A 10,065-nucleotide genomic window follows, 5' to 3' on the forward strand; every position below is an offset into this window, starting at 1 on the left:
TAGAAGAGTCATGATTACAGGTCTCCAACCTACCTTTACCACATACCTGATACTTGGGGTTGAAATCACAGGAAGCTCCAAACTGTCATCACTGCCTAGGCCTCTTTTATGACGATTCTCTTGGCAATAGATTTTTGCCAGAGTGTGAAAGAATTTCATGTTCAAAGCCTCAGAGAAAGCTGATGGTTCTTCCTTTTTCAATAGGCCAAACATCAAGCACCTAACACAGAGTATTAAAAAATAAATAAATAAAATAAACTTATTTAATTTAATTTAATTTAAAAAGCAACGAACAGAAAGTGGTTTAGATTCATAAAAACTGCACCAAGATGGTTTGACCCCTTGGAGCCAAAACGCTGAAGTCAAAAACATCCTAGCATGTTGAGGCAACCAAAGATGTCATCTCCCAAAGCTGTAAAATTTGACTCTCCCACAGCTATAAGGTGTTTCTGCAGAACTTCACAGCAAAAGGATTCATTTTGGTTGAGAAAAGGTCCATTCCAAACATAAAAGAATCTCCCATATTTAGAAGGGCAGATAGGTTCTCAAACATGGGTTTGTAAAAGGTGCTATATATAAACTAACTATATAATTTATTTTCCAACCTGAGACACTTTTGAAATGGAACACAAATAATACACTGAGACAACAGCATAAGTCAGAACTTTCCTAGGCACACCAGGGCAGGAGGTGATTCAAGCTGCAGAGGAAAGGAATGAGGGATTTAGGAATGTGTGTACAACTCTGTCCTCATATAATCCCATGGTGAATAAACACAGAAAGTCCTCAACAAATTGGACCCTACTAACTCAGAGTTTGTGCTAAATGCAGACACTTTAGATGATTTTCATACTTAATTTGATTACTTCATCCACCAAGAGTTTGGAATATCTGGGGACAGGGGCATGATGGATTTTGACCAGTCTATATAAATCCTTTCTATCCATTCTATTCATTCAGTCTCTCAGCAAACTTTTGTTGAGCATCAAGTACAATTTGGGAACTAATTAGAGCTCTGGGCAGGGCAATTACAAAAATGAATGACACATACCTTCCCTCAAAGCGTAGGCATGCTAATAGATGACATACATGAAACCAAATAATTGCAGTGCAATATATTTAAATGCCAAAAGCACATATTTCCCAAGAGAGCATACATGACTAGTTAAAATTCTTGAGGCTGCTGGCATCCCTCATTACACAATGGCATCGTATTTTGTGATGTGAAACCCAGGTAAATTGTCATTCTTCCTTGCCTCATTTTTCTTACTGAGGTCTATTTGTATCTTAGTTCACAACATGTACTTAAGATTTATAAAATTACATCTATTTAAATATCTTCCATAATTCAGGTTGTTAAACTAAAAAAGAACTCTCTTCTTTCCTCTCTTTCTTCTAGCTTTAAATTACATGGTTCTGTGATTTTCCTTTGCCTTTTATTCCACATGAGTAAAGGTTTGCTTTGCAGGAATGCTTATTAAGAAAGGATGGCCATCTCAGCCAAATTGCAAAATACACCACACAGTTTTAAGTGGGAAGGCAGATGAATGAACAATCTGAAATTCCCCTTCACTTCAATACTACTGAAATGCCTCAGCTGTGAGGTGACATTTCCATGAACTTCTCTTTTTAAGAATTTAGAATTCTATTCTGTAGACCAGATCGATTCCCTTCTGAAAGTCGTTACATGGGCTCCTATTTTCCTTACTGGTTTTAGAAGTAATCAACACCTCCGTTTTTCGCATTTACTCAGTCATTTAAGCAATTGCAAGACATATCACATACATTGGCTCATTTATCTAGCTTTATTTCCTTTCAAATCAAGAAAGCTTTCCAAGTGGGTCTGTTTATTTGAGAAAGGTAGACAGTGAAATTAGTTCATGCATTGATGTATCTGATGTATTATTTCTCCCATTTTGCACGTGGTAAAGTAAAATTTGATGGACGTCTGTGAAACCATCTGCCAAGCAACCCTTCCATGTTTGCCTGAGATCTAACCCCTTGCTCCCTTCTCCCTTAAGCCTAGCCCCCATGGCTACTCTGGGAGTCATGTAGTCTTCCCTGACCCTAGCCCTGGCCATTATTGGTGATTCCAGAGTAGACACTGACCACTCAACCAATCATATCATCCTGCTCTCTGTTCAGCCATAAGCCTCACCAAAGCCAAATGGTCTGGGGTAGACTGCCCAGTCTTGGGCCAATTAAGTCCTTCAGGATGATTGAAAAGTGCTAAAATAGTTATTCCTCTCTCACAAAAGAAGTCATAACATGAAAAATTGATACAGATTTATACTCAGAGCACTTGAGAATTCCACATCCTTGCTCCAATTATTCATTGTATTATTGAAAAGACTATTTATCTTATTTTTTTGCTCTTCTTTTTTGCAAAAGATGATTTTTATTGTTATTTTAATTTGCACTTCCTGAATTTGCACCCTAAGGAGGGTTTCACTTCACGTTTATTGGCCATTTGATTTTCTTTTTCTATGAATTCTTTGCTCATATCTTTTGTACATTTTATGTTGGGATGTTGGTCTTTTCCCTATTGACTCATAGAAGTTCTTAATAGTTTATGAATATTAGCCTTTTACAGCTTCACATGTTAGTTTTCTCCAGTTAAAAATAGAGATGTTTGGCCAGTGTGATGTCTCACACCTGTCATCCCAGCACTTTGGGAGGCTGAGGTGGGTGGATTGCTTCAGGTCAGAAGTTCAAGACTAGCCTGACAAACATGGTGAAACCCCATCTCTAATAAAAATACAAAAATTAGCCAGGCGTGGTGGCAGGTGCCTGTAATCCCAGCTACTTGGGAGGCTGAGGCAGGAGAATCACTTGAACCCAGGAGGCGGAGGTTGCAGTGAGCCAAGATTATGCCACTGCACTCCAGTCTGAGTAACAGAGCAACACTCTGTCTCAAAGAAAAAAAGAGAGAGAGACGTTTATACTTACAATTTAGCTAAATATTATTTAGAAGAGACACAATTAAGCCAAGTAACAGAGAAAGGTTTAAAATATAAAGATATAAATGTGTGCCAAAAAATGCTAACAATAACAAAACAGATTTGACAAAATAAAACTCATTCAATCTGTACAGATCAAAATACATTGAGGCTGAATGTGATGGCTCATGCCTGTAATCCGGTACTTTGGGAAGATGAAGTAGGAGGACAGCTTTAGCCCAGGAGTTTGAGACCAACCTGGACAAAACAGTGAGATCCTATTTCTACAAAAAAGAAAAAAAGAGAGATCAGAACAAGGATCACCAAGGAAAGAAAGAAAAAAAAATAAGAGAAAAAAGATACACTGGGAAAAAATAAAAAATAAAAATAAGTAAATAAAGTTCATTAAAAATAGAATTTGAAACAATAAAAATAAACAGGCAAAAAGATTATTTTGGTTTTTAATAAAAGCAATCCACAGAGAAAATGTAAGGGTAAAATGTTGATGGCATGCACTTAATGGTATAGTTTTGAAAAATAAATAACATAAATTAAGGAAATGCAAAACATAATCCACAGGGAGATTTTAAAACACTGTCTCTGAAATTAACAAACCATTCAGAGATTCTGAATACAAACTATTGTGCTGGTTCTAATGGATACCTACAAAGTTTTACACACAACAAAGGAAGAAAATATTTTTCAAACACCCATGACGTAGTTATTGAAAAAAATCATCAAGCCAAAAGACAAAGTCTTATTAAATTTTATAAACAACAATGTATACTGAGTGCAGATTCTCTGCATAGTAAAATGAAAATAACAGTAATGTCAAAACAATGAATAAAATAATATCTATGCTTTTGGAAATTTTAAAACTCTTTTTCAAATAATTGTTGGATGAAAAAAGAAATCAAAATGGAAACTACAGATTACTTATAAATGTATGACAGAGAACAATGCATTATAATCTTTGAGCTGCAGCTCAAGTGCGTTTTATACACTAAATGTACTCATTAAAAAAGAAAGACAAAAAAATAAACATAAAATCCTAAGCATTCAAAGTTTTGACAATGCTTTAGACAAATTTGTCCAAAGTATGCATAAATTAAGCTAAGAGAAAAAAATAATAAAGAGAAAGAAAAATAATACATAAAAGGAAAATCAAAGCTTTCTTTAAAAGGCCAAAGTAGGAGATCAATTTTTGTAAGCAAAAAATAAAAAAGATTCAAACGTCATTAGAAATGAAAAGACATCCACTATACATATATAAATTTAAAAATATAAATTAAAAGGATGATTTTTCTAGGAAGATATAAATTATCAAAATTAAATAAGAGAAAAGTTAGGAAACTTGAATAAATCAATCTCCACAGAAGGGAAAATTTAGTCAACAGACCCTAAACTTTATACCAAGCCTGAGAGATTTTTATGCACGAATTTTACAAAATATCTAATGAAGAGACTCTATTATATAAATTCTTCCAAAGCATAGAAAATAAAAGGTAGAAATCTCCTGAATTCATTTGATAAGACAAGTATCCTGCTATAAAAACCAAACAATTATTATACAAAACAGAAAACTATATTCTCCCTTATGAGCAAAAATACTAAATAAAACAGTATCAACTCAAAATCAGCAGTGAATAAAAAACATTATGCATCACGACCAATAAGAGTTTATTCCAGGAACACAAGGATTACTACACATTCATTTAAATCTGAATTCATATAGAACTAAGGAGAAAAATGACATATACATTGAAGTATTAGTATGCATCAAGCACCCTTCTAGGCAATGAGGATGCAGTCATGAACAAAACAGAAGAAATCCCTGCCCTTATGGAGCTTACATTTTAGTGGGGGAAGATAGACAACACACAAATAAACAAAGTGTACAATATGTCAGACGCTCATAGGAGCTGTAGAGAAAAACTAAACAGGAAAATAGGAGAGGAAGAAGTAGGTGTTGTGAAAATTTAGTGGAGTGGTGAGGGAAGAATTTATAGAAAAGCTGACATTTTAGCAGAAACTTTAAATTGATGAGAGAGTAAGTGAGAGTAAGGGTAAAAGAACATGACTCAAAGAGATAGTGAGGAAGGCTGACCATATAGAGTCTTAGATGACACTGTCAGAATTCTGGCTTTTGCTCTCAGTTAGCTGGGAAATGGAGGAATTTGAGCAAAGATATAATCTGAGTTACAAATTTAAAGAATCTTTCTGGTTCCTATGTTGAGGATAGACGACCAAGGCAGAATTAAGGAGACCAGACAGGAGGCTAATGCAATAATCCACCAAGAGGTGATGATTGATTGAATCAACATGGAAGTGGTAGAAGTGATGGAGGTAGTGAAATGATTCTGCAGGTCTTTGGAAAGTACAGCCAACAGGATTTTCATTTGTATGATAAAATTTGAGAGCAAGTCTAGTGTCATGAATGATGCCCATGACTTTTATCCAAAAGAACTAGCAGTTTAGAGGTGTCATTTCTATGATGGGGAAAGTTGCAAGAGGAGCATGTTGGAGAGGAGGGCTGTGGGATGTGCACAACAAGCTATACATATCGCAATCAAATGTGTGAAGCAGCCCCAACAGTAAAGGAGAAGAAAAGAATACTCCTAATTGTGGTAGTTAATTCAACATTGCTCTCAATCTCCTAACTACTGTGTGGATACTATGTGTGCGTGTGTGTATACATATATATACACACACATACATATACATGGACTATGAAAATTTTCTTCATTTTGAAAACAAAGATATTATTGGCATTATTTGAAGAGATTGTAACTATCCAGAAAATCAGAAATAATAAAGACAATGATTTAGAAAGTTCAGCAAGGTAAATGGATATTAGATCAACATGAAAATATCAATAGCTTTCTTATACTCCAACAATAATCAATTATAATATTTAATTGAAAAAAGATACTCTTTGTAGGCCAGGTACGGTGGCTCACGACTGTAACCCCAGCACTTTGGGAGGCTGAGGTGGGTGGATTGCTTGAGCTCAGGAGTTCAAGACCAACCTGGGCAACATGGCGAAATCCCATCTCTACAAAAAATTAGCCAGGTGTGGTGGTGCACACCTGTAAGCCCAGCTACTCGGTGGGCAGGGGGGTGCTAAGGAAGGAGGATCGCCTACGCCCAGGAGGTTGAGGCTGCAGTGAGCCCTTATCGTGCCACTGTACTCCAGCCTGGGCAACAGAGTGAGACCCTGTCTCAAAAAAAAAAATAAATAAACAAACAAAAAAGACTATTTGTAATAGCATCAAAAACTGTAAAATATCTAAGAATAATCTAACAAAAAGTAAACAAAGCCCATACAGTCTAAAAAATATTAAAGAATAGCTAGAGAGAAAACTTAATATCAAAAAAGTCAATTATTTTCCATGTGGATCTATAAATTCATTGAAATCCCCCTTCAAAATCCTACCAGTGAAACAGAATAGAGAACCCAGAAATAAATCCACATTTTTATAGCCAACTGATCTTCAACAAAGCTGACGAGAACATACACTGGGGAAAGGACACCACCTTCAATAAACGGTGCTGGGAAAACTGGGTAACTATACACAGAAGAATGAAACGGGACTCCATATCTCTCACCAGATGCAAAAATCAACTCAAGATGGAAAAAGACTTAAACCTAAAACCCAAAACTGTAAAAACTACTAGAAGAAATCTTAGGGAAAACTTTTCAGGACATTGGTCTAGGCAAAGATATTATGGCTAAGGCCTTAAGAGCATAGACAACAAAAGCAAAAATAGACAAATGGGACTATTAAACTAAAAATCTTCTGCACAGCAAAAGTAACAATCAACAGAGTGAAGAGACAATCTGTTGAATGGGAGTAAATATTTGCAAACTACTTATCCAGCAGGGTACTAACAGCCAGAATAATAACTCAGACAACTCAACGGTAAAACAAAACAAAACAAAACAAAAACAAAAACAAAACAAAAACAAATAATCCCATTAAAAGTGGGCAAAGACGATGAATAGACATTTCTCAAAATAAGATGGACAACAGAAAAAAAATGCTTAGCATCATTAATCATCAGGATCACGGAAATGCAAATGAAAACCACCATGAGATATCATCTTACCCCAGGCAGAATGGCTAATATCAAAAAGACAAAAAAAAACATATTGGCAAGGATGTGGAGAAAAGGAAACTATTATACACTGTTGGAGTGAATGTGAATTAGTAAAGCCATTATGGAACAGTATGGAGATTTCTCAAAAAATTAAAAATAAAACTGCCAAGGGATCCAGCACTCCTATTACTGGGTATTTACCCAAAGGAAAATGAATCAATATATCAAGGGAAAACATATACTCCCATGTTTATTGCAGCACTATTCACAATAGCAAACATGTAAAATCAACCTACAAGTCCATCAGTGAATGAATGGATAAAGAAAATGTATTTATACACATTGTAATACTATTCAGCCATGAAAAAGAATGAAATTATGTCATTTGCAGCAACATAGATAGAATTAGAGGTCATTGTGTTCAGTGAAATAAGCCAGGCACAGAAAGACAAATATTGCATGTTCTCAGTCATATGTGGGAGTGAAAAAAGTTGATCACATGAGAGTATGATAATACTAAAGAGAATGATAAATACTAGAAACTGGGAAGGACATATGGGTGGGGGTGGGGAGATAAAGAGAGATTGGTGAATGGGTACAAACATATAGTTAGATAAAAGAAATACAAGCTGGGCATGGTGGCTCACGCCTATAACCCCAGCACTTTGGGAGGCTGAGGCAGGTGGATCACTTGAGGTCAGGAGTTCAAGACCAGCCTGGCCATCATGGCAAAACCCATCTCTACTAAAAATACAAACATTAGCTGAGCATGATGGCATGTGACTGTGATCCCAGCTACTTGGGGCTGAGGCAGAAGAATCGTTTGAACGCAGGAGGCAGAGATTGAAGTAAGCCAAGATCGTGCCACTTCACTCCAGACTGGGTGACAGAGTGAGACTCTGTCTCAATAAATAAATAAATAAATAAATAAATAAATAAATAAATAAATAAATGTTCTAATGTTTGATAGCAGAGTAGGGTGAGTATAGTTAAGAGCAATGTATTGTACTTTTAAAATAGCTAGAAAAGAGGACTCAAAATGTACCCAATACATAGAAATGATAAATACTTGGGTGATGGATACCCTAAAACTCTGACTTTATCATCACATATTCTATGCATGTAATAAGATACACATGTACCCCATAAATATGTACAAATATAAGTATAAAAAAATTTAAGTATTACTTAGATCACATCAAATTGTGTGATAATAATAATAATAGCAAAAAAAACTTAACAGAACGACTTCATGAAACTTGGCAAGCCAATTCTAAACTTCACCTAGAAAAGAAAATATGCAAAAAGAGGCAACAAAATTCTGAAAAAGAAGAAAAATAACCGGAAATGTCTTATCAACTTGATAAAGAGTAATTTAAAACATGCTGTATTGGCTCAAGGACGGACGAATGGATCAATGAAAGAAATTATGGTCCAGAACAGATTTATATATACATGGGAATTTGTAATATGACATAAGTAACTTTTCAAATTATGAGGAATAATAAAGACTGGTCAAGAAATAATGTCAGGATAATTGGACATTCGTATAGGAAAAATCTCTAATCCACAATGAACATAAAAACAAATTTCAGACAGGTCAAAGATATATCTTTGTTGTTCAAATATGTAGCCACTATCCAAAAGTGACTAATAAAACTTAAAATTAATAAAATTAAAATGTTAATGGGGAAAAGAATCATTTCTTCAATAAATAGTACAGAGAAAATTAGATTTCCACATGCAAAACAATGAGATCAGATCCTTATCTTACACCAGACCAAAAAATCAACTCAAAATGTATAAAAGACCAAAATGTAAGACTAAAACCATAAAACTCTTGGAAAAACAACATAGGGAAAAACTCCTTGGCAGTGATTTTTTTGGATCCCATACCAAAATCTCACTCTACAGAAGCAAAAATAAATAAATAAATAAGACTACATCAAACTAAAAAGCTTCTGCAAAGCAAAGGAGACAACAAAATGAAAAGGCAATCTGTGGACTGGGAAAACATATTTGCAAGCCACATACCTGAAAAAGAATTAATGATTAAAATTTATTTTTTAAAAAACTCTCAAAATTAAATAGCAATAAATAAATAAATAAAATAAAAGAATGAATGAAGGACCTGAAAAGACTTTCTGTAAAGAAGATATAAAAATAGTCAACAAGCGTATGAAAATGTGCTCAACATCACTAATTATCAGGGTAAAGCAAATTAAAAACACTGTAAGATATCACCTCACACCCATTAAGGTGGCTATTATCAAAAAGATGAGAGATAACAAATGTTGGCCAGGATGTGGAGAAAAGAGAACCCTTATATGCTGTTGGTGGGAAGGTAGACTGGTTTAGCCATTATGAAAAATAGTATGGAGGTTCCTAAAGAATTTAAAAATGGAAATCTCATGTGACCCAGTGTATTAGTCCATTCTCATGCTGCTGATAAACACATACTGGAGACTGGAAAGAAAAAGGGGTTTAATTGGACTTACAGTTCCCCATGGCTGGGGAGGCCTCAGAATCATGGCTGGAGGCAAAAAGCACTTCTTACTTGGTGGCAGCAAGAGAAAATGGGAAGGATGCAAACGTGGAAACCCCTGATAAAACCATCAGATCTCATGAGACTTATTCACTACCACGAGAACAGTATGGGGGAAACTGCCCCCATGATTCAAAGTGTCTCCCACCAGGTCCCTCCCACAACACATAGGAATTATGGGAGTACAATTCATGATGAGATTTGGGTGGGGACACAGAGCCAAACCATATCACCCAGCAATCCCTCTTCTGGTATCGGAGATGAAATCACCACCTTGTAAAGATACCTGCACTTCTATGTTCGTTGCAACATTATGCACAATAGAGAAGATATGGAAACAACATAAGTATCCACCAATGGATAAAATATATAAATAACACACACATGAAATATTATTAAGCCTTCTAAAAAAAAAGGAGATCCTGCTATTTGCTACAACATGGATGGACCTGGAGGACATTATGCTAAGTGAAATAAGCC

Source organism: Pan paniscus, chromosome 7, assembly GCF_029289425.2.
Source record: "Pan paniscus chromosome 7, NHGRI_mPanPan1-v2.0_pri, whole genome shotgun sequence".
In the NCBI taxonomy this organism is placed as follows: domain Eukaryota; kingdom Metazoa; phylum Chordata; class Mammalia; order Primates; family Hominidae; genus Pan; species Pan paniscus.